The sequence below is a fragment of the Manduca sexta genome, chromosome 6 (genome assembly GCF_014839805.1).
Source record: "Manduca sexta isolate Smith_Timp_Sample1 chromosome 6, JHU_Msex_v1.0, whole genome shotgun sequence".
In the NCBI taxonomy this organism is placed as follows: Eukaryota; Metazoa; Arthropoda; class Insecta; order Lepidoptera; family Sphingidae; genus Manduca; species Manduca sexta.
The window spans coordinates 10,615,076-10,628,647 of record NC_051120.1 but is presented as its reverse complement, the minus strand read 5'-3'; the positions used below and the strand labels follow the sequence as shown (position 1 = coordinate 10,628,647).

The 13,572-nt window shown below is 33.8% G+C and overlaps 1 protein-coding gene across 2 annotated transcripts in view; it reads left to right on the top strand.

Annotated features, from left to right (window-relative positions):
* The window catches only part of LOC115451756 (hemicentin-2), a 165,480-nt gene that overhangs the window by 126,375 nt on the left and 25,533 nt on the right, over nucleotides 1-13,572 (top strand). The window lies entirely within an intron of this gene.

Genomic DNA, 13,572 nt, shown 5'->3' with positions numbered 1-13,572 from the left:
TTTACATTAAGAAAAAGAACAAAGGCAAACAATCTACAAATTAATAAATAAACTCGTTCCTGTATCTCGACTTAAAAACAGATAAGTAAACAACTTACAAACAAAGAAACACAAAACTTCAAGATTATTAACCGAAAAAACTCAAACAAAAATTACCTCCGCCGTAAAATGATCAAAGGACTTCCCGTTGCTTTATTTTCGTCAGTTAATTTCTTTTGTTCATGCAAACTTAAGGAATAAATTCATGTCTTTTATCCCAGAGATAACAATGTGACTTGACCGTCTAACTTCGAACTTGACTGTCTAACTGACTCGCTAACTTTTGTAAGACTTTTCAAAAACATAAACGAATTAGGGATGTATTAAGACGTCTTGTCGAGTCGCTTCCGAGTTTTGGTAAACAGGTGAGATGTAATGTTTTCGTGATGTTGTGTGGCAATAGCGGTAAAGAGTTACCTCCTTATTCATAGACGTTTTTTATCTAAGGACGGAGTAAAGCTATGCTAGCTATTGTTGTATCTCAATATTAGCCAATCACTACGGCCCTATGTCTACGCACTGCGCAGGCTGCCATGTCGTCAGTACTGAGAAACAGAGTTATTATCACAGCTTTACTCCGTCCTTAGATAAAAAATGCCTAGAAGAAAGGGGGTATTTTTTTAAAGTTTATGGCTTATTGGAAAATTGTGTAGGTATTCAATTTAGTGATTTCCTAACTAAATGTTTTTTCTAAAACCATGCGCTTCAAGTATCTTTCGCAGAGGACTATCGTAGTAATTAGAATTAAAAACTGGGTGATGTAATATGGTAAATATACAATATATATATATATATATAATGTCAGTATTGATAATACATACATACATACATACATACATACATACATACATACATACATACATACATACATACATACATACATACATACATACATACATACATACATACATACATACATACATACATACATACATACATACATAGTATCACGCCTTTATCTCATAGGGGTAGGCAGAGACTATGGATTGCCACTTTGCACGACTCTGGCATACTTCTTCTTTCTTGAGTTTCGCTGAGAATAATTTACGTGTGTGGATGGATTTTAGGCTGAACGGATTTGTATTCATTTACACTATTGCTTTATGTTAAATTTTAGTAAAATGTAGTGTTTTCGTAGTAGGTGTTATATAAATATGCTTTTTGACGTAATCTATAAAAAAAAATATAAACAATGTTAGATGTTTAATTTCTAATGATATGAATCCATTAATTATAATTGACAACATCGATTAGAAACTTACATTCTAATAAGTCCAGAAAAATTGTTTTTAGTTTGACATCGCTCAGTGTGGAAGATTCATGAATATATTATGTATTTTAATTATTAAATATATAGTTGTTCCCTCAAATATGCAGGTTACTTTGTGTTTTCTCCGCTAAAGCCTGACTATTGTCGGACACAAATCCGAACAGTTCTTCGTTTGTTAAACTCAAGTCAAGTTCTAGGAGCAAGTTAGAGTTAAGTTAATTTAGGCTTTGTCGGGCAAACAAACCGTCTCTGGCCAACGTTGTACTCAAATATCACAACTAACGTGATAAAATTGTGTTCTGAAATTCACATAATACAATGTATAGTATGGTAGGAGAAATAGACATAAAGATATGATGATAATTATAAATTTATTTAAGGACAGCTAATAGTCGTGTACACATTTCATAACAAACTTTATTTATTTATTGACCAACTAATGTTTCTTACGGGGTCAATAGCCAACTGTTGTAGTATCGACAATCTATTTACAAGTGTATTTAATATTTATTTAGTTTTAAACATATTACCCATGTTGTTATTCTCGTGAATTCACTCAGAATACAATTAAATACATCAGTTTCAATTGAAATGAGTTTAAGAGTGCGGAGCGCGCGCGTCAGAGGTGCTTCTTTTAATAAGGTGGTTATGGCGCGCGTGATAGCCAGCAACTTAAATCATTTGGGTCTATTAAATAGTGCAAAAACCACTTAAAGGCTAACATTATTTATTTTACACACATATTTACACCTTTATTCCGGAGGAATAAGTAGAGGCGCAACTACTGCTCCCACTTTTCACCGAGGCCGATCGTATTCCGTCCCATGATATGATGGGGGCGAACCTATCGCCATATCGGACACAAATTCTAGACTCTGAGCTGATACTAAGTAGAAAAAACAATATCACATTGCCCGACCCAGGGATCGAACCTTAGACCTCAGCACAGCTGTCGTACAGTAATACAATTACGCTCATGACGATCATGTGGATGATTCAATTTTAAGAGGACCCAGGACTTTAAATTCTGGCATATTACAGCAATGGCGGAATAAGTAAATGAAATTAAAAGAAATGGACATAGATCAGATATACTTCAGGCAAAGTTTGATCGTAGGTATCGTTACAACAGTTATATCTGTACTTATAAGTTGTTTTTTTGAGCTCTTTATCACTTCTGCCATCCAATAAAACAATAAATAAAATGTTTTACCACGTAATTAAAATCTATTCTTCAACTATACCATAACGGGTCTTTGTTCCTTAGAATAGAGCAAGCAAAAATACGACGTGCGTATTTGCTAAGAAAATTATGAAAGGCGCCATCGACAAAAATGTATGCTTTGCTAATATAAACGGGACAGCGCGCAGGCTAAGTGAGGTATATAGGCCACTGACCCTTTTCCAAATCGTTCGCACGTAAAATCAAAACGACTATTCAAAGCTTGTTGAATTAAAAAATACTTGGAAATCTTTACGTATATATTAATTAAAGCCATTTCTACGACGCAGCATCTTTTTCGTTGGATAAGTTGGAAACGAGCAAGTAGGTTATCGTGATAAATGATCATCAACATATAGCATCAAAGATGTGATGAGAGTTTTTCGCGATTTCGCCAATTTCATTTCAATATGTTTAATTTTATCAACTGACGTCGCATTAAATATAGAGGACCATAGATTGTTATTATCTGTGATATCCTTTGAATTCACCATACCTTAAATTAACTGCTATATAGTGTGAAGTGAAAATTTACCTACTAAATTGCCGACCCTAGTAAAAAGTTTAGTAGTCCTCATTACTACGAAAAACTAGAACGACGTTTATAATTCAGGAATTCTAGATGCTTCTCTATGTGATATAACCTCAGTGACTAAGTTCCAGGGCAGGGATCTTAATATGCGCAAGTTTCTTTTGGGTTCACGGATATTATCGTTAAGGCGATTCCTCAAGGTCCATTTTCATACATTTTGTTTTGGCTTTAATCTGGGTAACTAAACAAGTATTGGCAAGTAAAGAATTTAAATTCACGTCTAGTTAGTGATTAGTTCTCGCAATTGAAAGAAAAACGTAAAATAATTAATAATCATGGATATTTCTGCCTTTAAAATTTCGTCATATTAAATTTTAAAGGCCGAAATATCCATGATTATTAATGATTTTTACGTTTTTCTTCAACTGCGAGAACTAATCACTAACTAGACGTGAATTTAAATTCTTTACTTGCCAATACTTGTTTAGTTACCCAGATTAAAGCCGAAACAAAATGTATGAAAATGGACCTTGAGGTATCGCCTTAAGTAGTAGTTTGCTGTTTTGTAGCTGTGGTGTAGTGTTGGAAATATGAGGTTTAATATCAAATGTTCGCTTGAATTATGAGGTCAAGCAATATCTCAAGATGACAGGCACAACACATGGAGTATTATTAATTTTTTTGCGCATTTACTTACTTCTTGTCCACCAGGATACCAACTTGCGTACTCCTATTCAGTTGTAATAAACTTCTCAGTTTTTATGTGATAAAATAGAAACGAAGCTTTACATTACAATTTCTTTTTACAAAACACTTCAAATTGACTGTTTCGAGTTGGTTTCCCGCGAAATGGCTGCAGGAAATACGACGTTCCATCTCATTTTCATGAATAAAGTAGCACGAGGAATTAAATACGAAAGTCTAATTGAAAACAAGAAACTTCTGTTCTGAAGAGGCGGTCGTACTGTGAGCGGGCACCGACTTTTTGTTTTGCTGTTCGATATGGTTTTAAAGAAATAAAATATTAAGTTAAATAAAAATAAATCGATTGCGGCAAAAACGAATGCTTTTTAATTAGCTTGTTAATGTGTTACGTGCAGTTAAGTAATTCATTACCTACTCGAAAAAAATATTAATTCCTTTGCAAATTATTAGGTGTTTGTTATTTAGAATTGAAATTAGGCACATAGATCAAGTCTTACATATAATCTTTCTATCTCGGAAATTATCTTATATGACTGACATAATGCTTTTCACGCAAGTGAAGCCGCGAGCAATACCAAGCCAACGAAAGGTTTCCCAACTTGTAAATTGATTTGACACATGATTTTATCTACAACAAATCCAACGTTGTAAAGCAAAGCGACAATCCCAAGTCGCTGTCAGTCTAGTCGCGGACAGCTTGAGAAATGGCCGGGCGTCGGGAGCCCAAATTAAGATACACGTGGCCCTTAGTCGGCTCGTCACGTCTGTAGCTATATCATTTTATTCCATTAGTTGCCGTCACACTTTTTCCAGATGCCGACAATTGGAAGAATTTTCCCACTTTTATAATGACAAAAAGTAGTTTATGTGCCGTTCGATTAGGTCGTAATTTCATTGAAAGTAAATGCTTTGCTAGAATTTTAAGCCAGGCTGCAGACTTGTAGAAATTAATCATATTTGGACTTAAATAGATCATCAATAGAATAGGTTTCCAAGTTAATTTTAAATAGTATCTACAAGATAACCAACGGCAAGTATTTGCGATTCTATGAAATTTAAATCGCTTTTTTATTAATACGACATTTCCACTTGGATCATACGACTCGTTCGCACGCCGAGTGCCAAATAAATCCAATTAATATTCCAGCATTTATGCATACATTTGAACAAAAAACGCGGTGCCCTTTGTTGTTCACTGTCATTTTTTGTTTTCCTCGAAAAACGATTTTCTGCCAATGAATATTTTAACAGAATATCGGCCGGCTTTGCTCACAAAATCGGTTTGATTTTCAGCGTATTTGGCGGGTATTTGTTTTTTATTTGTTAGAGGTCTGTTTTAGGTTAAATTGACTTTTTTGTACAACTGAGTGATGTATAATCAAGCGATTGAAAATAAGCGGCAGGATTATAGAAAAATAAATAATCTGAATTTAAAAAATGTTAAACATTATTTAAATTAAGTCAATATTACTCTTATCAGTTCGGAAAGCAGTTTCCACTAGAGAAGCATACACAAGAAACTCGAATGTTGCTCTTTTTCAGAATTACAAAGGTCTGTATCAAACTGAAGTGAACTCATCTTGAGATATCTTAAAATATAAGAAAATGTCTCATAACATGCCTTGTAATTACTCTGGCTACATATAAATACAAACGCCGGTTCTATCAACTCGGAGACCATAGCCCTTCCTATAATCGTTTACGCTAACGTTATGTTTTTTTTATTGCTTTAAATGACGAGACGAGCTTGTCGTTCGCGTGATGGTAAATACGACCGCCTATAAACAGTAGAAATACCATCCAACACCTTGAATTACAAAGTATTGTTTGGTATTCCATTGCGCTCGCCATCCCGAGACATGAGATGTTAAGTCTTATTATGTCCAGTAGGTTGATTCCCTATGCTACTCGCGATAACACACCGTAAACGCGTGTTGTCAAAACAAGCTCTAAACACAAACGCGTTTCATACACGCGCCACGATGTGTAATTGATAAATAGGTATTGTGTATGCCATACGATAGGTTGTCTATGCTTAATATTTTTTATATTACGATGTGTTAATGCGTTCAGAAATCTTTCATCCCCTCGAATCGGCAAGTATCGGTTTTTTTTGAAAAGGCTTTTTTTTTGTTTGTATTCGTGATATTAAATGATGTAACTCGAATAAATCACTGCCAAACTTTATTTAATCCCATTTTTGTATATACTTAAATGTAAGAAACATGAAAGGAATATAAAAATAATTTAAAGAAATTTCTGTAGATTGTGATTGTTTTCAAACGAAAAAATATAACTTCAAAATTATTGTCAAATGTCAATGTCATTGACTTATTTACTTGATTTGTTTACTAAAGCCACATTTTAAAAATTGAATTGAATTGATATATTGAATGCTACTGAAGATTTTACACGAATGCGTTATATGAATAATAGTAAATGCTGTTGTGCTTATGCAGTTTATGTTAAATTAGCGCTAACAACGTATATTAATAGGAATTCTACGGACCATTCCATTATAAAATTTGTTGCAAAATCGGCAAGGCATTAACTCAAATTATTTTTTTTATTTAGTTAAATAATGTGACGAGGATGCCGTTTACTTGATGATAAGCGATACGACCGCCCATAAACAGTTACAATGCCATCCGGAACTTTGAATTGTAAAGCACTATGTGACGTTCCACACTAGGTTTTCAGAATGAGACAAAGATTTTAGGTCTTATAAAGTAATTACGCTAGTTACAATTTCCTCTAAACTGGTACACATCAGTGCATGGACACAGTTTAACTTGGCTATAGAAATAGACATTGCCGTAGACACCTTATAACTATCAAGACAGACACTCACATATAACAGACTTACCACCAATAATTAAAATAAGTGTATATTGCCTATTAAACGTTATTTTTAAAAAATTATAGCTCTATTACCTAGTAACTTCTATTTGCCGCTCAACCGGCATTAATCTTTTTGGAATAAAAAGTACTCTATTCAATCCACAGCTCACTGTCTGAGTACCATATTTCATACACATTCATTTAGTTATTAAGGTAAAACTGATTAATTAACAAACATTCAAACTCATGTATAGAAATTTTACTTATATTATGTTATCTAAGACTGAACAACAAATAAAAAATAAAACAAAAATAATGTGTTGTTAAAACTGAGTATATTTTACTATTATTTATTTGGAATATCTTGCATTACATTCACTATCCTGTAAAAGAAATTATTTTATTATTACATTTGATATTATCAGTTTTGTTAACATTAGTATTCAATGTAAGATGCCTTTGGTCTCCTAAAATAAAAAAGGAAAAGTGTTTGTACAAACAATTTTAGATTCAACATGATTACATACTTTTGTATATAATTGTATAAAATGATTGGGATTACCTACATGAAATTTTTGCTTTGTTTCCCTGGATCGATATTCACATTTTGAAGATTTTGATATTTAATTTAAAGCTGGCTAAGCCCTTGATTAAGACGTCTACCAATTACTTATAACAACAATAATGTATAACTAGTAAAAATTTCTTCAATAATGTTTATTGTTATCAAACTTTATAGGTACAAAACTTTCACCACAAAGAAACTACATAGTATTATTTGTAATGTACATAATTAAGAAAACATTGTTTAAAAAGATACCTTCATTAGTGTTTTATATTTGTTTGGCCTATCTATTTACTAATAGAAATATTACATCGAAGTAATAAAAAATAAACTTGATTGACCTCAATTGTTGTCAAAAGTCGGGTTGCCAGTAGTAAAGTAGCTTATTTTTCACCGCTGAGCCCATAACACAAATTTGACTATCAAGATACAAAAACATAGGTTTGAATATTAATTCGATCATTTAGGATTTATGTTTGTTTTTGTTTCTGATAAGGTAGAATATTATATTTGAGTTTTCACGATGTAAAGAGGATACTATCGTCAATAGAAATTATACAGTCGTTGTATCTAAATAATTAATTTGTCTAAACGCGCATAGACGCGCTGGATTGCCGCACGTTATTTTGACAATTCGTAACATGCCCGTAAGGCGGATGTGTCACACCTCATCGTGTTCATGAAATGTCAAATTAGCATCCAGAATACTCTTACACAGTCATAACACGAAGTTAACGAAACACGCCGTGTTACAAGTTCGACATTGTCGTAGAGAATCATGCCCCAGTAGTTACACTGGCTAAAATGTTCTTCGAACCGGGACACAACAGTGACTGCACACTTCTGCTTGGCCGCAGAAATAGATATTGCGGTGGTACCTATCGAGGCGATTTGTCACATATGAGACAACTAACAATATATGTATGTGAATGGTATAACATAGCAATGGACTTATCAATAAGAAATGTCATTTCCATACATTTTTAATTTTTTTATTAACAATAAAGATTGTTGAAAGGCATTTTGGCGACGACCTCGAACGGAACACAAGAGACCTATCTAAAATTCGTATTCACAATTGAACGAGGTCAATACTTGTTGATCCTGCAGACAAAGTTAGGACTTCGCTATATAGACAGTGTTGCCAGGGTCCTTGAGTCGTAAGTTACATTTCGTTTCCTGAAATGTTACATTTTTGCTGCAAAAGTTACATTATTGTTTTGTTTTTAATTTACGCGTTTTTGGGCAAGCATTTCTGTAGCTACGAAACCGCGGGGACTCGCGAAGTAGGTAATGTGCGCGCGTGCGGACACTCAAGCAAAATCAAGTTTTAATATTCATTTTGTCATGGCGAGCCACCTCTAAGTGTGATATGGATTGAAATACTTTTAGACCCGCCAGTTTTAGGTGCGGTCAATTTGGAGGCGTTGAATAGAAATGCGTTCGTAATCTGTTTACAATAAAAAAATTGTATTACAAATCTCGTTGTTCTCAAAAGTTACGAAAATTGCCTTAAATATAAAAATTACTTACATGTTACGCGAGGGGGTCAAAAGTAACGAAAAATGTAAGAAATGTAACCTTCTGGCAACACTGTATATAGATGTATTTATGGAATCTTAATGTATGGAAGATTGTGAAGACGTTCGGATATTTGTTAAGTAAACGATGAACTGAATGGAAAGGGTGAAATTTGGGACACATGCTAAGTCCTGGAATTAAATGAATATTGACTACTTTTTATCTTGAATGAATACTCATTTTATAATGGAGTTTTTTATAGACGAAGGCCCATTTAGTTAAAATTTAAAATATCTTTGCCTTCTCATCATCATCATCAGCCCTGTATTATATACTGTTCCACTGTTGGGCACGAGCCTCCTCTACTAATGAGAGGGATTAGGCCTTAGTCCACCACGCTGGCCTAGTGCGGATTGGTAGACTTCACACACCCTCGAAATTCCTATAGAGAACTTTCCCAGGTATGTGGTAGGTTTTCTATTCAAGATAAATCAAAAAACTAACGTGATTAATGAAATAAATAATATTACCCTGCATTGCATGTTGCCCACTGCTGAGCACAGGTCGTTTCTACTACTGAGGGTTATTTTTTCTAATATTGGGTTTACAATTTCGCGTAATCACTATGTTACCATTTTGGTTCGATTCACATTGGGGGAGGTTTCCGCTAATTGATACGTAATTCATCTCACCTACTGAGAGGCCTTAGTCCTCCATGTCGACTTTGTTGGTTGGCAGACTTAAAATACCTTCGAAATTCCTATGGAGAAGGTTTATATCATTATAAATCAAAAAATTATGAGCATCGGTCCATAATTCACATCAAGTCTAAGACGTAGATGCTAAAATGGTCCATTTTGGGACGTCTGATGAGGGTTCGAATGGACTCGAGACGTGTAAACTGCGACACTTGGCTGTGATTTGAATATTACATTTCAGGGAGGCGCGAAGTTCGCGAGATATTTATATAGGAGACATTTTATTAGAGGTTATAGCGCTATATGGAGTATATGGATGCAGGGGTGAATGGGGACGATAAGGTTATGCAATTAATCAGAAAATTACTGTTTTTATGGTTGAGTTTTCTGTGAAGTTAGCAGTTAGAAGTTTTAATGAATAATTTGAATATTTAATCATTTCTTATTTGTACGCGAATATTAGACATTGAAATATAACTATTTACGGATTTTATCACGGTTATTTATATTTTATTTGACGTTTCGAAGACTGCAGCCTTCATGGTCGCGGGACGGACTGAACTGTTGGTCATACGCAATTATAACAAAGTTATTCAATGGTTTGAAGGTCATTGAGTTTGAAATAATTAGGAATTTCATTAACATGCGATATCTCAAGAATCGAAGGCAGTGTAACGTAGAACCACAGTTGATTAAATTGACAGATCTGAACAGAAAAAGAAGGTATTCTTTGTTTTTTCGTCATTGAATTTGGTCTTCTCATCTGATCCCCTATATTTTAAAAACAGATCATAATATTGGCTTTAATGTTTTATACGACATAAACCTCATGAATACTCATTTTAATTACATTGAACATATATAAGTGCGAACTGCGAACGCATTCGTAATTTGGTGCATTAATATCTCATCTTCAAGTAAGATTTCGTGGATTAATGCAAATTTTATAAATTTGATTACCATAGAATAAAACTAGAAGGCAAGTAGAAGTTTTGACATTGAAAATTTCCTTCGACCCACTTCGGTCTGTGGTGGTTGGTGGACAGCCTGTGCAGTTACTAGCTTATTGTTAATTATCGTTAGCATAATTGCTGTATGTCGTGAAAAAATCTGTAGTTTCTTAGGCATTTTGTTTTCGATAATAATATCGCAGATAATATTGTCCGTAAGGCCTATTCTCCCCTTTGGAGATGGCATTCATATCAATTGAATGTTAATATAATCTCACTATTATTTATTAATTAAAATAATGTAAGTATATTTTCAATAGAATCATAACAGCCTTTCGGCTCGGTATTTTGTTATACATAAAGTTTGTAGAATTATAATTATCTTAAATTAATGAATAAATTAAATAAATACAGCTCGTTAAAAGTTTTATTATTTAATTATTAACAAAGGATTTTGGTTATTAGTTAATTTACTTTATTACTTTCACTGTGTTTATTCTGTACTAACTTTTGTTCATTGGTCTGTCCTCATGAAGCTTTTGTAAAGGAAGCCGCATTGTGCATTTTACTGTAAGAAAAAGCTCCCTTCAGAGATCCTTCAAGGTTTTTTGAGTTAATTGTACAGAAACATTCAAATATCCTCCCATGTTATATTAAATCAGATGAAGTAAGGTCAAGGTAAGATTATTGGACAGAACTCCACTTACCACCACGTGAAGCAGGGTCGCTTTACCAAGCCCCTTTTAATAAAAATCCAGATTTCTCTTCGCCAATAGACATTATCATGCCAGCTATGAAATCAGATATACATAGGCTGATCCCAGAACGCGACGCAGTTACATGCCACTATGGCGAGTTAGTCATCTTGGATACTGTGGTCGCGATCCGGGCGGATATAAGATATATCCTAGCAGCGGATGTCCAGAAAAAAATATATTCGCTTATTCACAATGATAAAACCTGCTCGTTATTTTATTTGTAGGTCGTCATTAAATACAGCGTTACTGAGAACAAACAATTAATTACGCGAGCTATGTTTTGTGGCTTCCAGTCAAATTGTGTTATACGTTTTTTGACTTGTAATTAGGCTGTTTACTGTTTGTAAACAAGTTAGGAGTCGTAAGTATGCTTATGTTGGGGAGGGGGTTTGGAATTTTATGTTAGGCGTGAAGACAGTCTATTTATATTTCTATACTGTTATATTTTTTTTTTTTTTCTCTTTATTTCCTTAGAGGGTTTTTTCATTAATGAAAATGTCACCCCCATTATTGAATACAAAAATAATATACAAAACTTACATATCTACAAAACAAAAACACAAAGTTATGGAAATTAATGTTCCCGTAATCTTAAACCTGTAATTATTAATTTGTAAAGCATTCTAGCCTCTTTCGACAACGGAATGGCCAAAATGCTATTATAAAAACCTAAATTATAATTTTTGTCACCAAAAGCTTGACATCTTTGGGTCTCAGTGAGACTACATTCAAATAAAATATGATAGACGTCTTCCACAACTCCGCATACTGAACAATTAGGCGAATTTATTTTACGCATCATGAAAGCGAAGCTGTTCAGTGGTACATGGCCAGCGCGAAGCCTCAAAGCAGTGACAACCTCATGTCGACTAATCCCACTCACACCGAACCAGAAAGAACGGGGTAATGATGGTTGAATTACTTTGTACCAAATTCCCTTTGATAAAGATCTTTTGTCAAAATACTCTGACCAAAATTCTAAACATTTCTCTCTAATTATAGGTAGTAGTTCTGTATGCCAAGGAAGACAGCTGAATGGTATTCCATCTGAAGCTGCTTCTTTTGCTAATTTATCAACTACATCATTACCGTCAAGCCCTATGTGAGAAGGGATCCATTGTAACACAACTAATTTATTTATGCCAAGAATATTGTAAATACTTTTAATGATAGAATATGCTATTGGAAGCCCTCTAAATGATGAAGTGCATTTAAGTAAGTGTAAAAGAGCACTTTTGAGTCCGTAATTATAACAAATCTTTCACCATTTAGAGATTCTATATACCCTAAAGCCTCTGCGATAGCAATAAGTTCTATATGCATGATAGACAATTTCGAGCATAGTATCTTAAATTTACAAAAGGTGTTTGAGGTTAAATCCAAAAACGCTGCACCCGAATTGTTTTTGAATCTAGAGCCGTCTGTATAAATAGGGTAGAAATCGTAATATTTATCATTAAGTGAATTACAGCAAAGGGTTTTTAAGTTTGTAATGTTATAATTTTGTTTGGGTTTGTCAATATGTTCTAGTGTTGGTTTAACATAACTTGATAGGTCCATGTTACTAACCCAAGTATTCATTGAATACATGGTCAAATCGCTACTGCAATAAAAAATTTCGCGGCCTAACATTTCACATACTATTACCAACAAAGGTTTCTTTTGCGTCTCCAGTAAAAATTGTTACATTGAGTTTTTAATAATTCAAGTATCTTTATTATAGGAAATTTATAAGTTTTCGACTTCAAATAAAATTTTCCGGCCAAATATCGACGACGTACAAATAATGGTGCCAAAAATAGTTCAGACTCCATAACGTGAATAGGGGTACTTTTTACAAATCCACCAATCAATCGTAAACATATATTTTGTAATCTATCCAGCTTAACCAAATGAGTGTCGGCACTATTATCAAATAAAAAGCTTGCAAAGTCCATACGGCTTCGAACGAGTGCAATATATAGCCGTCTTAAGTGAACAGGATGAATACCCCATCCTGGACCAACTAAAATTCTAAAGATGTTTATGAACTTTGCTACCTTTTACACATTTGGTCTATATGTTTATTCCAGCGGAGTCCCTTATCTAACCACATTCCTAAGTATCTTACGGTATCTACCAAAACCAATGGAGTATCATTCAAGCGAATATCAATAACTTGTCTACGGAAACCACGACTAAAAATACAAATTTTACTTTTGGAGGGCGAAATGTCCAATCCGACACGATTTAACATTTTGCTGACCAGATCAAGAGATGCCTGAATCTTGACTTGCCCTTCATGACTAGATCTACATAGAGTATAAATAACAAAGTCATCCGCATATTGGGATATGTTAATATCATTCGGCAGTATTTTGCAAATATCTGATGTTACTACATTGAAAAGTAGAGGAGATAGAGGATCTCCCTGAGCTAAGCCACGCCCTGAACTTCTAGAAATATATCCATTACCTATTTTAATTTTAAGA